Genomic DNA, 26,773 nt, shown 5'->3' with positions numbered 1-26,773 from the left:
GGTCTTGGTACTTAATATCCCTCATCTGTAAATGAGAATATTAATGGCTCATGGCATGTGAGGATCAAATGCAATAATATAAATCACTCAGGAAACGTTCAGTAAATGAGAGCCATTACTCTACCAAAGGGGATCTTTTGTTAACCTGCACCTCCACCAACTCATAAGAGTGGCCCTTGAAATTCCAGAAAACAATAAGTGTAATGGAAATACTTCACGTTTCATAAAGATCTGAAAGTCCCACCCACTGGGCTTGAATTCTGGCTCTGCTTTTTTCAGCTGGGTGGTTCTGGATAAGAGTTCCCACCTCATAGGGCTGAGGACAAAATGGCACCTATAATCACTCTATAAATGGGAACCACCAACTTCTTTATTCATTACTTACAACTTATGGATCACGGAGCATGTACTCATGGGTTATATTTAACATGAATTATTTCATTTAGTTTTGAGGTGGGAGACTCAACACCTTCGTTAACAGTGTGTGACCCGGAGTAAACCTTTTAACCTCTGGGATGCGGGTTCTCTGTACAATGGGAATAATGCTATGGGCCTGAGAATTCAAGGCTCAGAAGGCCTAGCTCAGTGCCTGGCCCACTGCACACACTCGGTTAAAGGTAGAAAGGACAACATCGATGTAATTGCCATCACTCCACCCTCAGTTTCCACATTTGTCATTCATGTTGGACAAGCTCTGTCTTCCCTAACTGTGCTTTGAGAAGACCTGGGTCTCCTGGGGGCCTCTAGGGGGCAGGTCCTGGTGGGGTTGGGTAGTTTGAGCAGCCAAGTTCTCCCGCCTTCCCTTTAACCTGAGCTGTTGGCTTTGTTCACATGTTAAAATGAGTCTGCACATCCCTGACTAGTGTTCACCCAGGTGCTCCCCAGGTCTGGATAGTAGGAAGAGCTTGGGACATAGCAATCTCCCTACAGCACCCTCTGGCCCATGGGATCTGCTCTCCCATCTACCAGCCATGCTCACTCGCATACCCTGCTTCATCCCACACCCCTTACTCCCACCTGTGTGTTCATTCCTGCCTCCGTCCTGGTGCCCACGCCAGGTCCTGCTCACCCTATTTCTTTACCTGGCCTTCACCTTAAGCCTGCCCCTTCCCCAGAGATGCCTGGAGTACTCCAGCCCAGATGGACCCCTCTCCTTCCTGAATGCTCAGTGGAGCATGATGGAATTGAGCCTGGGGTTTCTTGCCACCCTGAACTGTCCTCATTGCCCACCCTGTAAGTGCCTCCAGGCTGAGACTCTTAGTGCTTTCCTTTAGTCACTTGTGGACCATATCTGATTAGGGTAGACATGACATGAACTCAGAGTATTTTATTGTTTGCTAGCTCTTGGAGAACCACTCGTGAAATCAGCAAAGGCTCCCTGTGGTCAGTGTCCCTTCCTGCTGGGCAGTGACCATGGCCTTGGCAGAAGTTGCTTCATGGAGCCCATGTGTGGGGTGATGGGCCAGTTTATGAGGAAGACCCCTTGACTGAGGTCAAGGCTGGCAGATGCTGGATCAGCCTCAGGGCTGATTGTGGCGCTGTCCCTGCCTCCTTCAGCCTCTCTCTCCCCTCCCAAGTGCCAGGGCCCTTAATTCAATACTTTGCATGCCCCTGCCAGGTACCCTGTTCTGGACCGGGTGTAGATGAGGTACAGACAGGCAGCATACGCCTGCCTCCTGGGGGACGTGCATCTGCCTCCAGCTGCCCCTGAAAGGGTGGTGACACATCCTGGCCTTTAGGGAGTGGGTCCTACCACCCTCCTCATCCAGCCTCCAGTAACCTTAGGCCATGTAGGAGCTTGGAGGGAAACGGAGGCAGCTCTTCACACCCTTGAGCCGGGACCTGGAGGGGCTCAGGTTAGTGCTCACAATCTCACAGCCTTTCTAAATGCGGGGAGATACAGCACGCTGCATCAGCTTCACAAATTCTCAATTTTCATGGATCAGATTTGCTTAAGCCGTGGGTCTGCCTTTAAAAGAAAGGATGACGTGTTATGAATTTTAATATTTGTCAGAAGAGCATATGTCCACTGGTTTTGTCCTGACAGCACCCAGTGAAGTTGGAGGAGGACTTCACGGTGTGAATATTCCTGGCTCTTGTTCTGGGGTGGGGAGGGCAGTCCAAGTGTGAGGGATCTTGGGCCCTGGGCAGACGGTCAGGCCCCATCTGACAAGACAGACCTCCTCCTCCTGGTCAAGAGCTCACTGTAGGAGGCAGGCTGCCTACACAGGGTCTCCCGGATGGCAGACTCAGAAAGGGCCCCATGTCCCTTATTCCCAGGACTGTACAAACGGGATCCTCCGCACTAGAGAGCCTCCTCCTCTTTCCTCCATAGCCTCACACATTGCCTGCCTGCCCCTCGCTTCCCCTCCAGGCAGAACTGGAGCTGATACTTAAAAGAAAAACCAAATCAGTTACCAGAGAGTCTACTCCAACTCATGGCGACCCCATGTGTGTCAGAGTAGAACTGCACTCCATAGGGTTTTCAATGGCTGGTTTTTTAGAAGTAGATTGCCAGGCTCTTCTTCCAAGGCACATTTGGGTAGATTCAAACCTCCAACCTGTCCATTAATAGCCAAGAGCTTAACTGTTTGTGCCACCCAGGGGACTCAGAGCTGACCCTGGCTTCTGTTTAACCGATCAAAGTGTGAGACCTCAGAGCTGTTGTCAACTGACTCCAAACAGGTGCTTCTCAGACTCTGATGTATCCTCCTAGGGTCTAAAAACTTCCATCCAGGGAATTGCATAGCCTCACACAAGCCATTTCCTAATACTCAGGAGTGCGGACGACTCTGTAAAGGTCAGCGGGGAAATGACCAGCAAGTAGAAAAGACCACGGACTCACGCACTGGCAAGGCTGGCAGGTGAGAGCTCCTCTTGCCCAGCTGGTTCTGAAGTCTGATGGACCTGGGTTTGAAGCCTGCTCTGCCACTTAATAGCTGTGCAGATACTTAACCGGTCTGAGCCTTAGTCAATAGAGGCTTAGAGGAGATGCGCTGCCCACTGCCTTGTGGGAATCTAGAAGGCATCACAGGACTGGTCCTGGCAAAGGGGAAGCAGGCAGAGCTTGCCTTTGGTTCCCCAACCTTCTCCTCTAGCTTCCTGCTGCCCTTGGTGGTGACTGCCCTGCCGCAAACCGGACGCACCAACTTTCTTTCCCCGGAAACTTCTTTTCATTTTGGTGTGAGTGACTTGGGATGAGAGTGAGATCAGTGGGGTTGGGAGGTAGGGTGGCCCTTGTAGACTTTAAACAAGATAAAAACATCAGCATAAAGTGAAAAGTGCATGCCTTGATTTCACCATTGGAGCAGCATCTTTCTGGGGCAAAAGAAAGAGCCCTGGACTGGGTCCTGAGTTGTGTCCCCACCCTGCACCACCTCACTGCACACTCAGGCAGGTCGTGTCCCCACCCCAAGACTGCGATGGCTCCCTGCTTCCAGACCGCCAGGTGTTCCTGAAATCAAACTTCTCAGATTTTGATGTATCCTCCTGGGAGTGCACGCCTCTCCCCTCCCTCCCAAACATGCCCGAGTGATCCTAGGAGACTCTCTGTGGGTCAGTGAGCCTCCTCCCCCCTAACCCCCCAGCCATGGCCAGCACTTGTCCTCAGCTCTCGGCCCCTCTCTGCTCACACACTACATGGGAGCAGGTTTCTGCTGAGGCCCCGGTGGATCATATGGAATGCAGTTTCAAACTTCCCAGGTGATTTTTTCCTACTTGCTTCTTATTTGGCTCTAATAGGCCCCTCCATCCACCACCCCAAACCCAAAGAAGCAGGAAACCCAGAGAGGCAGAGGTTTTCCTTCATGTCCCAGCCCTGCGCAAGGACAAAAGCAGATCCTAATAATGGCCCCAAGGCTGTTTCTGCAGGAGCCATAGGCTTTCTGAATCAACAAAGGAAGGTTCTGGTGCATTTTATTACAGGCTAGTTCTTTGAAAACAGATGTCCTGGTAGAGGAGGCAGGGGAACTCTGTGAACCTGGAACATTTAATTAATGTGAACCTCTATAGGTGTGGGGTATTGCTCTAAATGTGCTATAAATTCCATGCAAAGCCTCCCTTTGCTCATGGAGATGGCTGCCTTTGGGCCACAGAATCTTGGCTGCCAGAAACTCAGAAATGTCATCCAGTCCATTCTTCACTGGAACTCAGGCTTCCACCTAACATCAGTCCAGACCAGCTGGACTCTCCCATTTTATGGACCTGTAGGGTAGATGGAGCCCTGACAATGCGGTGGTTAAGTGCTTGGCTGCTAACCAAAAGGTTGGCTGTTCGAACTCACTGGCCACTCCACAGGAGAAAGGTGTGGCAGTCTGCTTCTGTAAAGATTTACAGTTTGGAAACCCTATGGGGCAGTTCTATACAGCCGCTACGAGCTGGAATCGACTCAACAGCAACTCAGGCATAGGGTAGAGAGCGGTCCCTGGGTGGCGCAAATAGTTAATGCACTTGGTTGCTAACCAAAGGGTTGGAGGTTCAAGCCCACCTAGGGATGCCTCAGAAGAAAGGCTTGGCAATCCACTTTTGAAAAATCAGCCACTGAAAACCATATGGAGCCCAGTTCTACTCTGACACACATGGGGTCACCATGAGTTGGAATTGACTTAACGCAACTGGTTTTATAAGGTGAACAGACTCAAGGATGGAAGGTGGGTCAGCTATTTCAGCACCCAGCCTGCTATCACTACGTCTCCCTGAAACTTCCTGGAAGAGTGCAGGGGCCTTGAGTTCCCCTACTCCAGCCTGACCTCATTAACTTAAGTGATAACATCTTCAAAGAAACAACCAGTTTCCAAGCAAGGTCATATTCACAGGCAAAGGTATTAGGACATCACATATCTTTTGTGGGGACACAATTCAATCTGTAACAGCACTGCTCAATGCAAGGGCCCCAACCTATGAATTTTCTTCTCCCAGGGGCTTTCAAGGGCCAGATGAAGATGGTCAGAAGTCGTTGAGTGGTAAACCTGCTTTCCTTCTGCAATAAGTTAGCTGGCTTTCCTTCTGTAATAATGCTGGACTCTCACATGTTGTGGTCCTGGCTGGGAGAGCTGGGCTGAGTCTGCTTTGTACCACATGGTCTCTCATCCTCCAGAAGGTTGGCTTGGGCTTGTTCATATGGCAGAGGCTGGAGTCTGAGAGAGGGACTCAGAGAGAAATGTGAATGCCCCCTGAGGCCCAGGCCTGGAACTGAAACACTGTCACTTCTACTGTCCAAAACAAGTCACAAGGCCAACCCATATTCAAAGGGTGGGGAAATAGCCTCCACCTCTTGATAGGAGGAGCAGCAAAGTCACCACGAGGAGTGTTGAGGCCCTTTTTGTCTCTTCTCTCATAGTGCTCATGTGGCCTTCTGGTTAGCCACTGGAAGCCCAGAACCCATCAGTGAGAGAAAAAAAACGAAAAACAAAAAAACACCAAACCCATTGCCATTAAGTCAATTCCGACTCATAGCAGCCCTATGAGACAGAGTAGAACCCCCCATGCGGTTCCCAAGGCTGTAATCTCTTTGAAAGCAGACTGCCACACATTTCTCCCACAGAGAGGCTAGTGGGTTTGAACTGCCGAGCTTTTGATTAGCAGCCACGTGCTTAACCACTGGGCTACCAGGGCTCCTTCATCAGTGAAAGAGGGAAGAGAAATGTTAGCAGGATCAGGTGGGCTTCTGCAGAGAAATCCTAGCTGCCTGGACACAGAGCAGGTTTCCTGTCACCTCTCCGGATGGTGAGCTTCTTGAGAGTATGGAGCTTCTTTATCCTTGAATCCTGAGAACCGACCATATGCCTAGCACACAGGGCTAAGGCATGTGAGGAGTAACAGGATAGGTACTCAGTTAATGATTGCTAAATGTGATAGGCGTTCAGTGATTTCAGTGGCTGAAATGTAACTTTGTTAAGTTGCTGTTGTTAGCTGCCATTGAGTTGGCCACCAACTCATGGTGGCTCCATGCACAATGGAACAAAATGCTGCTGTGTCCTGGCCATCCTAATGATTGCATGCAGCTCAGACCATTGTGATCCATAGGGTTTTTATTGGCTGATTTTTGGAAGTAGATCGCCAAGACTTTCTTTCTAGTCTGTCTTAGTCTGGAAGCTCCACAAACCTGTTCAGCATTATGGCAACATGCAAGCCTCCCCTGATGTGCGCGAGCTGTATTGGCTGGGAACCAAACCCTATCTCTGAACAGAAGGTGGGAATTCTACCACTGACCCACTACCGCCCTCAGTCTTCATTAGGTACGTAATGTCTATTGCACTCAGCCCATAGCTCCAAGAGAGGTAGAAGGCCTTACTCATTTCTCAGCCTGCTGTCAGGACCAGGACTCATAGCTTAGGCCTGACCCACAGGAGACTGGAGAGAAGGATTCAAACTGCCTTGGGAGTGCTGACCTTGCAAAACCACGCCCCCCGCGTCGGCCTGAGCCATCCAAGGAAGGGTGAGGCAGAGGCCAGAGTCTTTGGAAACTCTTTCCAAGGGCTTGGCATGGACAGGGTGGGCTGGATGGATTTTTCACTGATTTTCCATCTGGTTCCACTCAGCCACATCCAGCGGTGTCCTAGGTGGCCTGCTGGTTTCCCTTCCCTTTGATAGCCTGAGTACTCTGGAGGGGAAACCTGAGCTGTGTGCCAGATCCACACAATACTCTTTGTGTGAGGTTGACTGGCTTTTCAAAGGCCTAGATTCTTAGAAACCGGAAGCTGCCTCTGCCAGGAGTCCATGGGGTTCACCTTCCGTGGGCGGCCTTGGGTAAGGCTTAGTGTGGCCAAGAGGGCTTGTGAAATCCGCTGGAGGCCTACCTTCTTCCTGTTCTCTGGCTTGGCCTTGGAGGAGGCAGCAAGAGCCTTAATTAGGTTTCATCCCTATCTCATGCTCACCTTCAGCCATTCCTTGGGTTGGGAGTAGGTCTAGGGTGGGAGGTGAAATGGGATTCCTTCCAGATCAGGGAATACCAGCGTGCAGAGGCTTCTCAGTGGGTGACTGGGAGCAGGCGTAAGTACGTCAGTCCCTTGGGGTGGAGTGTGTGTGTGTGTGTGAGAGAGAGAGAGTATGTACATGTGTGTGTGGTGTGTTTGTGTGACTGTGCTAAGGTGGGAGGGTGGGAAGAGGAGGCAGGTAGGAAGGAAGAGCAAATACCAGGAGACCAGGTACTAAATGGGTGGCTTGAGCCTTTGCCAGAAGTTATGGATGGTCCAGGAGAAGAAAACCAGCCCCTTGTCTCCAAGGTATCCGCCGCCCATGGGAACACAAATCTGACATACATGAGACCACTGGCCAGCAATGCTGGGTGGTGTTACATACGCGTCAGATGGTATGGCTGGGACTTTGGGGCTGGAGAAATACGGGGGAAGGTAAGGGAAAGTTTGAAGAAGAGGAGGATTTGAATTGGAGTGACATTGTAGGGTTGGTGGATCTTGAATTGCAAAGCAGTCCAGAGTGGGTCACCTGCTTTTGAGCTGAGTCCAAGCAGTACAGCCCCCAGGGATCTATGGAAATGGAAGCTTAAACCTGCTGAAATCTCAGGGTCCGCTGCTGGCTACAGGAGAGGGCACATATCCAAATTCCATGTCTCCGCCCTCCTTCAGCCCAGGGCTCCAAGATGGGGTGGGTAGTTCTATCCTCTTTCCTCTGGCTTCTGTCCTTCCTTTTCTGGTCCCTATTTTATCTCAGCTAGACCAGTATCTCATCACCATAGGACACAAGTGTAGGGCAGTGGCTCTGAACCTTGACCGTGCAAAAGCAACTCCTGGGAGAGCTTGTTGAGTGCAGGCGCCAGATTCAGCCACCAGACATTCTGGTTTGGTGAGTCGGTCCTAGGGCCTGGGATTCTGCATTCTAACAAGGTCCTTGGGAAACTGGGGCCCTGAGAAACTGCTTTCATGATTTATGATTGACAAAATCCTTTCAGTTATAGGGTTTCCTCTGAGCTCACTGCAGCCCTGTCAGGCCAGCCGAGCAAGGGGCAGGCGTGTCCATTTTCCATATGAGGACAGTGGAACCTTCGAGGAGGACTTGCCCAAGGCCACGCAGGCAGTGCACGGTAGATCCAGGGCAAGAGATGTGGACTCCTTACATCAGGGCAGAGTCTGTGGGCAGGTTGGGCAGGAAGAGCCAGCCTTGTGCCGAGGCTGAGCAAGCAGGCTGTGTGTGTCTGTGACTCAGGGGTGCTAGGTGCCCTCTTCCCCTCCATTAAGTATCCCCCATTAGACTGGTTAGGGGCCTCCTGGGAAAGTGTGCATTGGAACCAGGCCAAGGCATGTGAGGCGTCCCTGGGAGGCGCAAACAGTTAATGAGCTCAGCTGCTACTGAAAAGTTGGAGGTTCAAGTCTACCCAGAGGCACCTCAGAAGAAATGCCTGGCAATCTACTTTCAAAAAATCAGCCTTTGAAAATCCTGTAGAGCACAGTTCTACTCTGACACACATGGGGTCGCCATGATTCGGAGTTCACTTGACGGCACCTGCTTTTTTAAGGCATGTAGTTTCCCAGGAAGAGACTGTTTTATCTGAATAGCTCACGTTGCTGTGGCTACTGACTGGTGGCGGGGAAAAGTCCAAGGGAGTGGGACCCAGGATTGACAAACTTTGACAGGAGGAGAAAGAGGGGATAGAGGGAGGGTTGGACTGCAATGACAGTGTCCAGGGCTGCCTTCGACTGGTCCTGAAACACATATTGGCTTTCCTTCCCTTCTTAACACTGGGAGGACTACACTGGAGTTGTAGGCTGTTAAAACGGAAGGCATTTAATTCCACAGGTGGCTGAACCGAGATTCTGAGAGGGGAAATGACTCACCAAAGGCTATGCCATTCGCTAAGAGCAGAGTCAGGGCCCAGGCTCAGATTCTGTGTTTCAGATTCAATTGCCATTTATTAAGCATGGATATGCTACTTTCCCTAACAGCTCCATGAGGGCGATACTACCCTGAGTTTATAAACGAGGAAACTGCATTCCGAGAGGTTTTCTCATCCGTGGGACGGCCAGGACTGCCCTGAATAACAGAAGCCTGGAGTGGAGGAAAGAATCCCTTGTGGTGAAAATGGGCTGGGCTGCTAACCGAAAAGTTGGAGGTTCAAATTCACCAAGCGTGCCTCAGAAGAAAGGCCTGGCAATCTGCTCCCCCAAAACCAGCCACTGAAAACCCTACGGAGCACAGTTCAACTCTGACCCACATGGGGTTGCCATGAGTTGGAACCAACATGAGGGTAAACTGGCTTTTATTTGGAGTAGGTGAAGTTTTCGCTGCAACTCTTCCCACACCCTCCCTTCCTCTACAACCCCTGTCCCCTCAACCACTGGGCACTGTCTGTTCCTTCCCCAGCCCCTCTCTAGAGCTCTCTGGGGGCCTCACCTTGGCCTCCACCTCCCCTGCCACTGTCCACGCCTGGCTTGAGCTGTCTCTCACCCTTACAGAAGCCCCCCATGGTGTCATCTCCTGAATCACACCACTAGGCTAATTCTGGGCTGCACACTCCAGGGAGGGGCTCACAGAAGGTCCTCCACTCAGCTCATGCATTGTGTTGTGCACCAACCCTCCCCACCCTCCTCCCCCACGATCAAATCCACCAATGGCTTTCACTACATAATTCTCAAGCTGCCTGGTTGATTTCTCCATGGGTTGCCAGATCTAGTAGACAAATACAGGAGGGCAAAGTCACATCTACATACGTGGGGAAGCCTATGGGGGGAGGCCAACAGACCTGGGTTTGGTGCAAGGCCAGGGCCTGTGCCTAGGTGTGCATTCTATAGCACAAAGCGCAGGGTAACCCACAGGCGAGCTGATGCGTCAGCCCTGCAAGGAAGGTCCCAGAGGCAGGGGGACCTGCAGGCAGAAGAACCTCCCCTCCCCCGGAGGCTGCAAAAACACAACACAGCAATATCCACATCATCTGTGAGCCCAGTTATCCCTCCTTCCAGCAACTCCCACTCCCCAAAGTACTTCTTGACCCTCAAGATCTTCTTTGGACACTGTCCTCTCTCTCCTTCTCAGTCAAATTTCTCCAGGTTACCTACACTTGCTGTCCCTAGATAGTCACCCTCCAGTCACTCTTCACCCCACTGCAGTCTGGCCTCTGGACCCCCACCTCTGAAGCTGAACTTGCCAAGGTCCCCAGTGGCCCCCCAGTGGGCAGATCCACTGGCTGGTCTTGGCACAAACCTTCTTCAGCCTCTATGGCATTCCACACTGTTACCTTCTCACCTTGAAATATCCTCCTTCCTTGACCCGGCTCTGTTCTTATTGTTTTCCCTCTTCTCTGACTATTTCTCAGGTTTTCTTTCTCCGTATGATAATAACCCCTCACATTCTCCACTGCGGTTGGCTTTTCCAAAGCACCGTTGTATGCACCATCACATCTGATCACAAGACCCAGAAAGGCAATCAGGCAAAGCGACCTAACTCTATTTTACAGATGAAGAAACTGAGGCTCAGGGTTAGTGAGGTGCAGATGGGGCCAGGCCCTGGGTGTTTGGATCTTCAGACTCCTGGAGTGCTGGACACTGACTCAGGAGGGGCAACCCCTGAATCCCAGCCTGGGGCCCTCACCTTATCTCTTTCCTTTTACCTGGTTTCAGTTCTCACCTCCATAGTGGTGATGAGGGGTATCCAGGTCTCCTCTTTAGCTCCAGCTTTTATTTCTAATGGGCTGGATGTTTCCTAACCTGCATGGTTATCACTGTTTTCATCAGCGCCCTTCCTCTGCCCTCCTCTGTGCCTTGGGCCCTGACCACATGGGCCAGGCCCTCGGTACTTTTTACTTGGGCTTACCTATTTCTGCGTTGGGGGCAGGGACTTGACTGCCCACTTCTCTGGGCCCCCCAGAAGGGAGGCAGAGCACCTGGCAGGTTGCCAGTGAAGCTTTGTTATTGTGTTAGCTGCCGTTGAGTCAGCTACGACTCATGGCGACCTTATGTACAACAGAAAGAGATGCTGCTGGGTCGTGTGCCGTCGCCATGATTATCCGTATGTTTGAGTCCATTGTTGTGTCAATCCACTCTGGCAGCTTCTTCCGGCCTGTTCAGAGAGTGTGGTTATGGTCCCGCCACCTCACCAACTCAGATCAAATGGGGATCTTCAGACAGTCAAGAGCAGTTTGTAAGATTGGGCGACCTGACTCCAATTGTGTCAGATGCTTTGGGGGACAGAGAAGGAGAAACGGGTGGAGAAGCTGGTACATGGGGGAGCAGCACCACCTATGTAATGTCATTTCTAGGGAGTCAGAGGCCTTCCTGTTCCCATGTGGGCCCAGTTGTCCCCAACATTCCCTGGTGTGTTGTCATTGTGCCTCTTAGTGTGGCGGCCCAGAACCAGAGTCTGTCAGAAGTGCTCTGTCGTTCCCCTAGGTCTGAACGCAGCCAACATCATGTCAACCTTGTCCCTGTTCTCCTAATGGCTAACTCCTGCTATTCCACCATTTGACTTTTTCCAGTTGGTCTTGTTCGAACATGTATGTCCTGGTAGGGGGCTCAGGACTAGGACTCAGGCAGACATATACAACTCATCCCATCCAGGTTTACTGGGGACCTTCCCGAGAGCAGCTTTAGATTGGACAGGTGGAAGGGAGGGCGGATGGAATACCAAAAAAGCCAGTTGCCATCAAATTCATGGCGACATATGTGTCAGGGTAGAACTGTGCTCCACAGGGTTTTCAGGGGCTGATTTTTGGAAGTAGATCGCCAGGTCTTTCTTCTAAGGAGCCTCTGGGTGGACTCAAACCTCCAAACTTTTGATTAGCAGCCAAGTGCTTAACCATTCGCACCATCCGGGGTTCTTCCCTCTCTCTAGGCTGACGTTAACCAAACACTCATTGGGCCAACTCACCTAGTGTGTTGTCTATTACCCAGACTACATTTCTTTCTTCCTTTCTTTTTATAATCAATTTGATTTAGGTTAGATATCCTACCCGAGTGTGAGCTAATTAACAGAACAACAACAATTGTTTCTGAACAGGATTATACCTGCAGGTATAGGGTTAGGGTTCCAAAAGATTTTTTTTTTGTGGGGGGGGGGCACAATTTAATCCATCACGTGCTCTTTTAAAAATTTGAACCATGTGACTATGTTATCTATTCAAAAATAAAATAGCTCACCGATAGAAACCATGACCATTGTGTCTGTGTTTGCTAAAGTCTAACGATCTAAGTGAATTCTGAGCAGCCAGCTTGGGTCTCACTTGTCTTCCCACTAAAAAGGGCAGGGCAGCAGGATCCAGGTAGGGCACTAAGGGTCAGCTTCTGGGTCAGCATGTACGTCCAGACACACCCAGACAAGATTGTCGGTCCCAATCCAGACTACGTTTCTCATTTGTATCTACAAACATTTTCTAACAGCCTTCTTTGATCTTCTGATCCATTCATTCTAGTGAATATTTATTGAATGCTTCCTTGTGCCAGGTGACAGTCAGACCCATCACACTCTCGTATTCGTCGTCTATCAACCTAGGTAACCTCATCGCAAGCGCTCATTCTTTGGGGGACCCAACTGGCCTCTAGTGATTGTTGATCCCCCTTCCTTGCCCCCTCCGCATTTAAGTGATCACAAACCATTTTAAAATCCATTAAAAATTTGTCAAGGTGTTTTGTGTTCCAATTTAAATTTCTAGATTCCTTTTCTTTTCCTTGTGGGAAAATTTAAATGCAATTTATGGACTGAAATGTCTGCCCCTCCGCTGTGATGCTCGATTCCTCAGAAATCGCTCAGTAGCTCATGGGTCACATCTGCGAGTCCTTTCCTCCACGCTGCATGGTAATTGGACACTGTCAGAAGACATGGCCTCAGCTAATGGGCCGCATGGCTTTCTTACTGTTTTTGACTTAATCTAATGAAATTTCACTGAGTAATTTTGATGGATGTAGGTCAAGGACAGAAGGGAAAAGGACAGGAGGAAACTGACAGGTATAAAGCACTGATTTTGTGTCAGACATGTGATGCATTCAGGATTCATTATTTACCTTTTCACTCTAAAACACTCTTTGAAGTAGGGATTATTGGCCCCATTTTTGAGTTGGGGAAATTGAGGCTGAGGAAGTTCAGAGAGGTTAGTGAGTTGCTCAAGGTCACACAGCTGGTATGGTAGTGTTGTGTAGGCAGAATTCACACCCAGCTCTGTGTGGCCCCAAGGCCTGAGTTCTTTCCACTGTACCGCAGAGTTGAGCTTAACTTTATCAGTTGCCCTTGAGTTGATTCTGACTTGCGGCAACTCCTTGTGTGTCAGAGTAGAACTGTGCTCCATAAGGCTTTCTGCGGCTGATTTTTGTAAGTAGATTGCCAGGCCTTTCTTCTGAGGTGGGTCTGGGTGGACTCTAACCTCCAACTTTTCAGTTAGTAGCTGAGCACATTAACCATTTGCACGTTAACTACCCAGGGACTCCAAGCTTAATTTTAAGCAAGTATAATATGACAAAACCCATTTTTTTGGCAGAGAGGCATAAGGTAGGCTCATCATATAATTCCTTTTACATAGAATTTGATTCATAAAATGACAGTGTATTATTTTTTGAATACACGGATTGTAGACAGTATAGCAGACTTGGGTTGTTGCTCTCTGGGACATACAGAGCTTGAGTGACTTGTTGAGTGTCCCATAGCAGAATTTTTAGCTCAGGGCTCAGCAGTTCTTCAGCTCAGAGGCATCTCAGCTCCCGGTTCAGAAATAACACAGTGTGAGGGACGTACCTGCGGCCAGAGAGGTGGTCAGAGCAGCTTTGGGGACCCTGGGAGATTTGCAAGCTGACAGGCTGGCACTGGAAGGTGGCCTGGCTGCAGTGTGTGGTGCAGCGTGGGCCGGACAGGAACGGGGGCTGTCAGGGGCCACAGCAGCAGTGCAGGCAGGGGCCAACGAGGACTCTGAGACCAGCTGAGGCAGGGGATAGAACGACTGGGGGGAGTGGTTGTAGGAGGCCGCAGAATCAACAAGAGTAGGTAAGGATTGGACAGAAAGGGCGAAGGAAAGAGAAAGCAAGAGAGAAAATGCCAGGAAGGGTCCCAGGGTTCTGACTTGGGCCATTGGGTTTGAATGAGTTCTATACCCCCCGGGGTTAGACAGGTGGAGGAACAGGTGGGAGGGGAAATAAATTTCACTGGAATGGGTTGACTCTGAAGTATATGTGGGACATCCAGCCAAAGAGCTTCTTAAGGTCTAGGGCTGGTGAGAGATTTTGGGGTTACTACTGTGGGGGTAGCCGTTTTCTAGAGTTATCGGTATGGAAGACCTTCTGGGCAATAAACTTTCTTGTAGAACCAACATTCCCGTTCTCCCGCCCAGGGTGATAGGCTGCCTGAGTGTGTGCACATGTGTATACCCTTACACACTCATCCATGTACACACTCCCATGTTCTCCTCATAGGCACACACACACTTGTGCATATTTGTACATATTCACACACTCACACGTACACTCTTACATACCACACATGTGCCTGCTCTTGCACTCCTCTCATACACACATGTATACACATGCACACATACCCACTTACACACATTGGGTATACCCTTTTCTACCCACACACTTATGCACTCCCACTCCCCCTCACACACCCACACTCACAATACACCCATACACACTTACACTTATACAGTTACATTCATACACTCACACGCTGAAACACATACCCTCAGATATGTACTCACACACACATGTACACTTACTCGTTCATATACTCCCACTCATAAACACACACTCATGCATACTCTCACACACATAATACTCTCACACACTTGTACATATCTATACACTCACACACTCACACATTCCCACTCCCACACTCCTGCTAACATGTTCACACATATCCATTCACTTGTATACACACACAGTCACATCCACTCACACATACTTACACCCACTTGCACCCACCCTCACACTCACTACTTATGCACTTGTCCATGTGCATGTCCTCGCACAGTCACGCCGACGCTCACACAGCTCTGGCCTGTGAAGTCAGCCTGGAGTTGAATCTTTGAGGGACTTGAAGCCCCTCTGGGTTTCTTAATTCCAGACCTCCAGGAAACACAAGACCAGGATGCCCTTGGATTGGACCAAAATTTTGGAACCAGAAGAGTTCACGGACAGCCTCTCTTCTGGCTCATTGTATGGATGAGAAAACTAGGGCTCAGAGAGGGGCTGACTTGCCCAGGGTCACGCTGGTGGCAGGCTTGAAACTAGAACATCGGGCTGCCTATATCTGGGGGACAGGGGATTGTCAGTATGCCCTGGCTAATGAGCTTGACCTCAGAGGGATCTGATGTGGGCCTCGGTTTTGGGGGGTCAGGTACAGGCCCCAGCAAATAGCAATGAAGCCAGGCGTTGGGCTCTGGAAGCCCCTTGCACCCCTGGGCCTATCCCAAAGGGAGCTGCCCTCCCAGGGGCAGTAAGTGGGCAATGAGGGCAGGTGCTAGGCAGCTTCAGGCTTGGGCCCCTCTAGCCCCAAATTCTGACCCTGACGGGGACATGCAAGAACAAGGGGTGGCTGTCTTTCCTGACATCACCTTCATTAAGCCCCTGAACAGCCTAGTTTCCCTTTTTAAAAGTCTATTTAGGGAGCTGTTATTTAAGAGTTATCTAAGACCTTCTTGAACCTGACTTTTGCCCCTGCTTCTACCACCTCTTGCGAGGAAATGAGCGCTATAAATTGCATCTCACTGCATAAAGTTGGGCTTCCTTTGATTTGTCTTGAATTGTCCTCTGTTTGAGGTCTATTTGAAGTGCCTGGGATCAGTGACAAGAGCTAGCGCTCCCTTTCCAGGGCATGTGCGGCCCTTTACCAACAGACTGGGGGGATCACTTCTGGTGGAGGATTCCAGATTCAGACCCACCCAATCCTTTGTGGGCACCAGGGTGTCCTCCTAGCTGCAGGCACAGCCAGCCTCCTGACATCACACCAGGGTTGTTGCTGCTTATGGCTGGCCTGGGCATTAGTTCTTTCTTGTTGCTCATGTGTGCCTGCTCTCTTTGGGGCCTATTGTCTTTATTATTATAACATTGTATATTGCTATATTATATTATTTGAGGCATATTGTCTTTACTTCTTCCCCCATTATAACATCCCGTAACGAGAAATTAGAAAAACATCATTCCTGATCCCATTACCCAACAGACCATATAAATCTGTTGGTGTCTGTCTTCATTATCCTATAAGAGAAATACCACAAGTGGGTGGCTTTAACAAAGAGAAATTTATTCTCTCACAGTCCAGGAGGCTAGAAGGCCAAATTCAGGGCGCTAGCTCTAGGGGAAGGGTTTCTCTCTCTATCGGTTCTGGGGGAAGGTCCTTGTCATCAATCTTCCCCTGGACTAGGAGCTTCTCAGCACAGGAACTCTGGGTCCAAAGGATGAGCTCCACTCCCGGCACTTCTTGCTTGGTAGTAATGAGGTTGCTCTCTTCTCTGCTTTCTCCTCTCTTTTATATCTCAAAAGAGATTGACTCAAAATAAAACCTAATCCTGTAGTTTGTCCTGCCTCATTAACATAACTGCCTCTAATCCTGCCTCATTAACATCATAGAGGTAGGATTTTCAACACATAGGAAAATCACATCAGATCACAAAATGGTGGATGATCACACAATAGTGGGAATCACGGCCTAGCCAAGTTGACACATGTTTTGGTGGGACACGATTCAACCCATGACAATATCCTTCCTTCTAGATCTTCTCATGCAGATGAGGTCTTGTTCAGTGTTGTTTTTGTTTTTTGAAGTTGGAGGCTAATCCCTTCTAATGCCAATCCCTTCTAATGCATTCCAGACCTGCAGCTCGAGCAGGGTTTGCATGGGATAAACGAATCACAGCTGCCATTCATAGCTGGGCTTTAAAAATTAAGAGCAGGGAAGCACTTGCTGGTAGCTGGCACTGATAGATGGCTTCGGGCATATCAGGCAACTCCTGCTTCTAAGGAACTTAAATTCCAGTTTGGGTGACAAGATCTACCCATGTAAAAAGTTTGGTGACATCACAGGCGTTACATCATCACAAATATCACATGGCTGCTGGCGGGGCATTGCCTGTTGAGAAGTACAGAGATTAGTAGTGTCTTCAGGAATTCAGGGTGGCAGAGATCCAGTGAGAGTGGGTCAGGGAAGCTTTATTTGGGGAGAAAAGATGGTAGTTGAGCTTTGAAGTCTGAGTTAGTTTTGGCAAAATGGGTGGAGGGTAGGCAGGTATTTCAGATTGGAGAAAGAGCCTGGGAGAGATTTGGAGGTGGGAATGTTCCTGTGACTAGAGGCCTGGAAGTAGCTCAGTTAGGCAGGAGTGGTGGGCTTCAGGCAATGAAGGGTTGTGATTGCCCAGCTCAGGTGTTAGACCTGGAGAAAGTAGGGAAACATGGGGATCGTTGATAAAGGCGCTGTGACTGAAGCTGCTGATTCAGGGAAGATGTGTGGGAGGACTCTTAGGTCTACTTTAAGGGAAAATGAAGGGCCTACCAAGAAGAGAAGCTAATGGGATCCACCAACGAGCACCCCTTGCCTTGCCATCTCTTGGCCTCACCTCTGTTCTACCCAGTGCCAGAGCTGATCTGACTAGCATTAACTTGGCCCATGCACCTACAATGACAGCCTAGAGGCGGAAGGATATAAAAGTTCAATACTCAGCACATGAGGCCAGACTTTCTAGGTTCAAGGTCCAGGCCTATTACATTAAAGTCCACAAGCTGAAGACTACCAGGCACACACACTGAGTCAGATTTATTAGTCTGCTGCAACAAGGGAGAATGCTCCCCATGAGGGGCTGGGGAGCATCTCAAAAGGGGGAGATAAACAAGAGGTACTTCTAGAGTGTGGAGGCTGGAGTGAATTATAGCCTGGTCTTGGTCAGAGTTTGTAAACTAGGGGTTTGCAGGGACAGTTTCAAGTCCTAGCTTTAGAACGCACAAGCCAATATGGAATTAACTGTTAGATCAGTTTGTCTGTGATCTTATTTTGAAATACACTAGTGTGAATGAACTGGTGTCAAAAGAAATGAGTTTAGATAGTCTGTGATGAACACCATGGTCTGTGTGGTGCCGTTTCTCTGTTTTATGAGTCATTGTACGGGTCTTTTTGCAAGTTGTAGTTTCAGTTGCAAGTCTAGCTGTCTGCACGGCCATTTTCCATGTTATCACCACCTACTGAAAGTGTGTCCTTGGGTAAGTTGCTTAGCCTTTCTGGTCCTTGATTTCCTCATTGGTTATAAATGGAGATAAAAAATGCTACCTAGCTACAGAACTCTAAGGATTAAATGGCTTCATATATGTGAAGTGCCTGGCACACAGTGAGTGCTATGCTATTTATGATAACTTCAAGCCTTTAAGATTGAGTAAAAAAAGGCTGATGTCTTGACTGCCCCAGGAGGAAGGATAGTCTGCAAGTTTATTTTCTACCAAGCGGAGAAAGGGGGAACGGTGATATGAGACACCTTGACCAGGACAAGACATTGTCCTAGGGAGCAGCCACCAGCATGTAAATGAGCCAGTCTTGTTTGACTGATGTGACCTGAGACAGAGGGAAGGAAAGGGATCAGAGGATGCGTTGAGGTTTTGGCCACACCTGCAGGTGAAGGTGGTGGCACACTCTTCTATAGTTAGCCCAGGGCAGAACGGGAGGAAACGGACTAAAGTGATGGCCCAAAGAATTTGGATTTGATAGTGGCTCTGTGGATTGCCAGGGTTCGGGGTGGGGAAGGTTAAGAGGCTGTGGGATCCTGGCTACATCCGTCCAGGGTGGGAACTGTGGTACAGTGGGGGGACCTGTGGGCTGGGAGCCAGGCAGCTGAGGTCCCGGCACTGACCTGGTCTCTGGGTAACAGAGGGATGGCTTTCCGTCCCTCATTTCCTCCTGTGGGCCTTAGGACTACCCAGTGCCACAGCAGGCATCAGGCTGACCTGCCTATAGTCAGCTTGGTCCATGGAACCTATGAGGACAGCCTAGAGGCAGTAGGATGCAGAGGTTGAACATTCATCACACAAGGCCAGACTCCTAGGTTCATGCTCAATCTATCTATAAAATGAAGCCGAAGTACCCTTCAGACTCCTTCCATTCTCCACATGGCATCCTGGAGATGGTTGTCATTCTTCTCACAACTGCACAATATTCCCTTGAACGCACGTCCCCTATGGACGGACATCTGTTTGTTTCCAGTCTTTCACATTTCCTTTCCAAGCTACAGTTCATGTCTTTGTGCAGTTATCTTTATGGGGTTGTACCAATTCATCTGTATGATGCAAAGTAGAGTTGGCAGTTCACAGGGAGTGTGTGTTTGCGATTTTCATGGATGTTGCCAAATTTCTGTCTGTAGAGGGTGCACCAAATAACAATCCTACTGCCAATTGTGGGCCCAACTGTTTTTTACTTATGCGGTGAAGAACGGTGGTGGGTGGGTGTCTTGGGTGACCCCTCCAACACATTTTCCACCTCTAAGGTACATGATATCTGGGTCCTTCTGTGCACCTGCTCTGATTTCTCACAGCACCAAATGTTTAGCCAGGCTTCTTCTTGCAGCTTGCTTATTTCCGTGTACCTCAGCTCTGCTGCTTCCTCTAACTGTTGCTTCTCTGCGCTCCAGCTACCCCTGACTTGAGAGAGAGAGAGTTCTAGGTACTCGATGTACCAGTGCTGTGCTGGCAACTGCGGTCACTCCAGCTTCTGAGTACACACACCTGGCTTCCCACAGTCAGGGTGCAGGAGGCAGTGGCCAACCAGCCACATGTGTTACGCGGAAGTCTAGAACCCCTTAGGTAGTGACACCCACGGGCAATCTCGCCATCCAGGGTTCTGTTTACAGCTCTCAGCGGAGCATCATCATTCATTAGCTGAAGCAAATCTTCTGATACCAGGTGACAATCTCACTCCAGATCTTCGATCCCTGCCCAAGAGCACTCAAACCTATCACCAATAACTGTCCCTGGGCTTAGCTGAGGGGAGGGCCTCCCAACAGGCAAACGAACAGAACTTTGCCACAAAGGATATGTAAACCTGACCCAGCGAATGGAAGAGCCGCTCACTCCTCCCCCTTCTCACCACGGGTGTGGCCCTTGGTATGCTGGCTTTATGCATCATTTCCCCCACTGTCCAGGCTAACGAAAGTAGTCAGCAACTCACCTCTAGGTTCTTTACATGTGTCTTTGTAAGGTTTCACAGAACCCGTCCCCAGGTCTATTCACTAATCAGACATATCCCAGGCACCAGTGTGTGCCAGGTGCTGGCTGTGCATGCGTGGCAAATAACCCTGCCTCCACACTGGAGAAATTGCTGAGACAAGGCTCCTTGGGCCAAAGCATAGGCCAGAAAGTGACAAGTGTTATAAATGAGGCAGGTGAAACATGCCCAATGGATTCAGACACCTCCCTAATGATCACTCTCTTCGCTTGCATTCCCTGATTATCTAATAATTTCGAGAGTTTAAAGAAGTGAGGGAACCTTAGCAGAAAGGGGACAGCTCCATGGAGAGGTGGAATAAGGGTTGGCAGGAGAGAGCCTTAGCTGCAGCCCGTGCTGGTTTAATAGGCTCGCTGGTCAGTGGCTTTCGGTTGGGTGAGTCCGCTGAAAGGTAAAACTTCAGTGGCGTTGGCTGGGGAAAGGAAAGAGACAAGATTTCCTTAGGGACCTTTGTTGCTGAGATGAGGCCATCTGACCATCATTAACAGGAACGTGCATCTGAGTCAGTTGATTATTTTTACTCTTATAGTTGAAAGGGGGTTGCCTGGAGCCATTTACATTCAAGTCCCTTGATTACAGATGCATTCATTCGACATGCATTTGGCAAGTGCCTACTGTGTGCCTTCAGAAAGCCAGACAGCTAGAGGTCCTGCCTCTTGGAGCTGACGTGCTGTGTGTGTGCTAGCTCCGTGTCCCCAAGCACCCATCCCAGGAGGTGCGCTGGTATTTTATTGGGGGACCTTGAAAAAGTCTTCATATCCCAAGTGCGTGAGGCTCTGCTGGAGGAATCTCAGACATGGCTCAGATATTTGGGGCTGCTCACCCAGTGTGAACGAGCGAAAGGAGGGTGTTCAAAGAAACCACAAAGTGAGAAACTAAACGTCCAGGTTTGGGGCCTGGGACAGGGCCATGTGTGCCTGTGATCTTTACATCCCTTGGTTCCTTTCTCCTGGGCACTGCCCACTGGGCAGAGGAGGAGGCTGGGGACCATGAAGCCCTGCTCCCTGGGGTGGCATCAACGCTGCCAGTCTTCCTGGGCTAAAAGCCTCTTGTCAGCAGAGTAATTGGATCTGACTTGCAGCAGGCAGGGAGCAGAGGTATCGGAGTCAGTCGGAGCTATTTTTAAACGCCCTCTCTTCCCCAAGTGCAGAACTCAGCTCAGCGGGAGAGTGGCACATCCCAGAGCTCTGGGGATCAAAGCACAGTGTCCTCCCTCTCCCTTCTGCCGCCCCAGGTTTAAACCTCTCCGGCATTCCTCAAAATTCAGATCTCAAGCTGGGCAGTTGTCCATGAATCCTGTCAGGACCACAGGCCCTGGCTTTTTGGAACGTGAGCTCCAGGGGGTGTGGGGTGGGGGTGGGGGTGGGCTAAGCCTTGATGGGGTTGGCTGCCCAGCTGGTGGGGGGCGGGTCTACAGTCCTGGTCTCTTGGTTGCCTGGCAGTCTCAGAGGCTCACCACTCAGCCTGCAGGCAAACATGTCCCTGCTCGTCTGCCACTGTCTTTGAGAAGAGAGCCTGAGTCAGAGCAGGAGCAGGCACCCTCCTGTCCAACGTCCTGCTGGGAGCTGGGCTCCATGCTATGTACCACCCAAAGTGCTGGAGAGGGGCTCCGGGAAGCTTCAGCCTCAGTCATGCTGCTGCTGAGGCTGTCTCCTGGGTCTGTTTCTTCTCACTTGCTCCCCGGTTCCTACCCCAGCAGCCTGCAGCTCTGGGTGAGGCCCCTATCCCAGCCACAAGCTGGCTATAAAATCCTCCCCCTCCAGGGGATGTGGGGCAGACAAGAAGGACAATTGCTGGTGGCCCTGACTGCTCTCTACTTTTGCCCCTCTTGGGGAAAGACAAGGCTACCTCAAGCAAAAGCCATCCTGAAAAGGGAGATGCTGTTAACAGCCTACACAGTGAATGCCCCCCATGTGCCAGATGTCACACTTGTGCCATGCTAGAAGTCACTGCACCCCATTATAGGTGAGGACACAGAGGCCCCACAGGGGAGCCCCTTGGCCAGGTCACTGGCAGATCTTCCCACCCATCCCTGACAAGGGTCCTCAAAACCCCCAGAATCCCTGAGGCCTTTGGGGGGAAAGAAGGAGGGGGCTTCAACTTCAAACAGCATCGCCCCCTCTTTGAGAAGCTGGAGTTGTTCCAGACCACTGCCTCCCGACCCAGGGGAGCCAGGCTCTGTGGCACTCTGTTAAGGTTTGTTGCTTCAGGTGACAGATCTTGAACTCAGTTTTCAAAATTGTTTGGTTAAAACATTGCGAGCTGGGAATGCTGCCAGTGCCTCATCTCTCTAGATTGGCATCAGAATAAGACAGGGCTACCTTCACCCTTTCCAGAGGTGCTGATTCTAAGTTCACACCCAGACCATCTGCTTATAAAGCAATGTCACTCAAGCCCAGCTCTATCCAGAGGCGGACCAGGTGGCGACATCTGAGGGGCTCGAGAAGGCCCACTGCACCCCAAAACTTCTCTGCTGTGGTCTATCACACGGTGCCTGAAAACTCATACCCATGGAGGGGCCTTCCTTTGTCTTTATAGTCAGTTCTGAGTTATGATTTCGGAGTGGGGTAGGGGTGCACCTATAGAGCCAAACCCATACCCGCCCCATATTAGTTCCGTCACCCAGAATATATGAAAGTGTTATTTACTTTCTTGGAGTTTCAGTTGACTTCTCTCTTAAATGGGGAGAGAAGAGAGTTGAAATTTGAGGAGAGTGGTGTGAGATGGCTGTGGGAGGCCCTGGGAACCTGGGGTAAACAGGGTGGGAGGACTACTTTTTCCATTTGGCTAGACTTACATTTTTTATTATTTTATTTTTCAAATCCACTCAGTACATTTAGAAAACTAGATAATGTATGTGCATGGTACAAAGTCAGTATAGTACAAAAGGGCATATATATACAGAGAAAACCATATGGCCCTCCCTCCTGTGCCCCCCGCCACCCAGGCCCTCCCCACATGGGGAGTCTCTGTTGTCAGGATCTCACCGATCTGGGAAGCTTCCATCTCAGGCGCTTCACTGAGAAGACGTCTTGGTAGTCCCAACTGTGAAAGAGGGTGGGCTTGGAGTCAGAAAACCAGGCTCAAAATTCCCAACCATGGGCCAAATGAGGTTGGGTGAGTTTTTCTAATCCTCTGAGTCTCAGTTTCTTCATTTCTAAAATGGGGATAATCCTCACAATTCCCTGCACTAGATGGCTGTGGGGAAGAATTTAGGAAATGCTTTGTGAGGGGTAAAGCAATGCCCTGATGTATACTGTCACCATTACCAAGGGAGGGACCTACCGAATAGTGCTCATGAGGGCTCTGCAGCACCAGGGTGGGGAAAAGACAATCAAGGAGGCAGATAGCAGAGGTCAGAAGCCCTGGAAATGGAAACCAACCTTGGATGGAAGAGCTGGGGCCCCCAGGGCTGTACCAGCTGGCTACTCAGAGCTGGGGGTGTCCACAGCATTCTTGACTTAGCTGCTGGCATTTCCACCACTAATTAACATGTCATGGGGGTGGAGAGAAAGAAAGGCTCAAAACAATTGATTTGTCTATTTGCCAGCACATCTGGGAAAAGGCTGGGTGTGGGAGGTCAAAACCGAGGCTAAGAATCCATGCTTCGTGTTCTCAAGGAAAAGCACAGATCTGCAGGTTTCAGTTTTCTATTGCTATTGCTGGTGAACACTCTAGGAAATCAAGGCTTAGCTGTAAACTATCGAGGTAGCAGTGGGCAGAAAGAGAGCAGACATTTAAAGCTCTTCTAGCTTTGTCATCCATCCATCCATCCATCCATCCAACCATCCATCCATCCATCCATCCATCCATCCATCCATCCATCCATCCATCCATCCATCCATCCATCCATCCATCCATCCATCCATCCACCTACCCACCCTTCCACCCACTCACCCACCCACCCATCCACCCATCCACCCATCCCTCCATCCAACAAGTGTTAACTGAGCCTCCAAATTGCTTCCAGCCCTGTCTTGGGTTGCTCTGGGATTTGCAGTGAAAGAAGACAAAGTTTTTGCTTTCTAAATGCCCAAACTCATACTTGAAACAATGAAAGAATAACTCAAAATTAGGTCCCCACCTCAACAAATGACAACACCATGAGTTTCAGTTAGCTTTGCTGTGTAACTACCCACTCCAAAACTTGTTGTTGTTAGCTGCCATTGAGTCTTTCCCCGACTCATCATGACCCCGTGCACAATGGAACAAAACACTGCCCAGTCCTGCACCATCCTCATGATTGGTTATGGATCAGTTGCAGATTAGACCATAGGGTTTTCACTGGCTGATTTTTGGAAGTAGGTAGCCAGGCCTTTCTTCCTAGTCCATCTTAGTCTGGAAGCTCTCCCGACAGATGGGTAGTGGGTATGCATGAGGTGCATTGGCTGGGAATCAAACCCAGATCTACTGCATGGAAGACGAAAATTCCACCAGTGAACCACAAATGCCTTATCTACAAAACTTAGTGGATTTAAAACAACAACCATTCATTCAGCTCACAATTCAGTGGGTTGGTAATTTAGGTTGGGCTCAGCTGGAAAGTTCTTCTGTTCTTATCTGGGTTTACTCATACATTTGCAGTCAGCTGTTGGGTAAGCTGGGACTGTCTGGTCTAGAATGGCCTCACCTAGGGCAGTTAGTTCATCTCTGCTTCATATGGTCTCTCATCCTCCAGCAGGTTAGCCTGAGCTTGTTCATATGGTAGAGGCAGGGGTCCAAAGAAAGGATGGAAAGAGCCTAGGCTCAAAACTGGTGTGATGTCACTTCTGCTACATTCTATTGGCCAAAGTCAGTCACAAGGCCGACTCAGATTCAAGGGGTGGGGAAATAGACTCTGCCTCTTAATGGGAGGAGCTACAAAGTCACCTTGCATGGGGTGTGCCTATAGGGAGAGGAGGAATTGGGGCCATCTTTGCAAATATCTATCACACCATCGTTCTAGTTGCTCAGGACAAACATTCTGGAGCTCTCCTTGTCGTCTGTCTCTCACGTTCCACAGCCAATCCATCAGTACATCTGGTCAGCTCTACCTTTGAAATGTATTTAGGATCTGACCATATTCAACCTCTCTTTCTCTCAACCCCCTCCCCATTACCACCCTGGCCTGAGCTACCTTGCCTGGTCTTCTCTTGCCTGATCCCTCTGGTCCTGGCTTCTTCCCTCGTCACCTCGCAACCTGTTCTCAATGCAGCAGCCAGAGTGGGTCAAATCCCATCACTTCTCTGCTCAGACACTCTCCTTTGGCTCCCAATTTTACTCAGAGTAAAAGCCTACATCCTACAATGGCCAAGGAGGGCTGGCACAATCTGTGGCACCCCCCCCCCCCGCAACCAGTATCGTCTTGCCTGAAGTCCTACTTCTCTCCCTTTAGCTCACTCTCCTCCAGACACACTAGCCTCCTTGATGTTCCTCACAACTCCTGCCACAGGGCCTTTGCACTCGCAGTTTTGGCTGCCTGGAAAATTCTTCCCCAGGATATCTGCACGATCAGTCCTTCACCTCCTTCATGTCTTTATGTAAAAGTACCTTGTCAGTGAGGGCTCATCTAACCATCCTATTTAAAATTAAAACACCCCACTTATCCTCCTCTTTGCTTCATTTTTCTCTGTAATTCTTATTATCATCATCATCATCAATAAATAACATATTTTCTTATATATCTGCTTATTGTCTAACCCAACACTGTCAGTAGAAATATAATGCAAGACATACATGTAATTTTAATTTTAAATACTTTTAAATAATTTAAGATTTTAAAATAAAAAGAAGCAGGTGAAATTTATTTTAATAACACATGTTATTTAATCAAATATATCCAAATATCATTTCAACATACAGTCAATTAAAAATTAATACTTTTTAAAGCATTTTTCTGTTTGAGGTTTTGAAATCTGGTATTTATTTTACACTTACAGCTATATCACTTTGGACCAGCCACATTTCACATGCTGACTAGCGGTTATCACGCTGGGCAGTGCAAACGAGAACAGTACCTGGTGCACAAGAAGGCAGGCAATAAATGTTTGATGAATGAATAAGTCAAGTTCTGAATCAAATGCAATTATGTGGTAAGATAGTTTCAGACCCAGAGAAGAGCTTTGCCTGGCTAGCTTCATTCTCAGGGCTGCTGGGGCAGATGTGTGAAGGGAATAAGGCTACTTCATTAAGCATCACCATGGTTTCTCATCCTCTCTGGACAGGAAGAAAATCTCGCAAGTTTGCTCACATTGACTGGTAGGGACTTGATGGGTCTCCCTATTGGGGATATTTGTATCTTAAAAGCAGAAGTGAGAGAGAGAGAGCAGCGCTTAATCCAAAGTACTGACTCCCAACTGAGGAATTTCTGTCTTCAGTGAGAATGCCATTCCTGGACCCTAAATTGCTCTGGTGGCCCTGTGTTCACCTTAGGACCAGGATGCTAGCCAAGAGCTTCTCTGGGCAGGGCTGCTCTTGGGTGGCCTGTTGCTGGGTGCCCTGGCCACACTCCCCTGCCTGGGGCTGACTGTGTTTCCCTAGGGACTGTTCCTGATGATTGATGGGAAGACGGGAGACTTCAGAGGGGTGAGTGTTCTTGGAATTTGGGGGTATCTCCAATTCAAGGAAGTCCCTGAGCCCATTCTCTGCAGCCTGGAACCCGGCCAAGGGAAGA

General features: G+C 49.5%; 1 protein-coding gene across 1 annotated transcript in view; it reads left to right on the top strand.

Annotated features, from left to right (window-relative positions):
- The window catches only part of ARK2C (arkadia (RNF111) C-terminal like ring finger ubiquitin ligase 2C), a 114,123-nt gene that overhangs the window by 50,478 nt on the left and 36,872 nt on the right, over positions 1–26,773 (top strand). The window lies entirely within an intron of this gene.

The sequence above is a fragment of the Loxodonta africana genome, chromosome 11 (genome assembly GCF_030014295.1).
Source record: "Loxodonta africana isolate mLoxAfr1 chromosome 11, mLoxAfr1.hap2, whole genome shotgun sequence".
Classification (NCBI taxonomy): Eukaryota; Metazoa; Chordata; class Mammalia; order Proboscidea; family Elephantidae; genus Loxodonta; species Loxodonta africana.
This window is presented reverse-complemented; position numbering and strand designations above follow the sequence as displayed.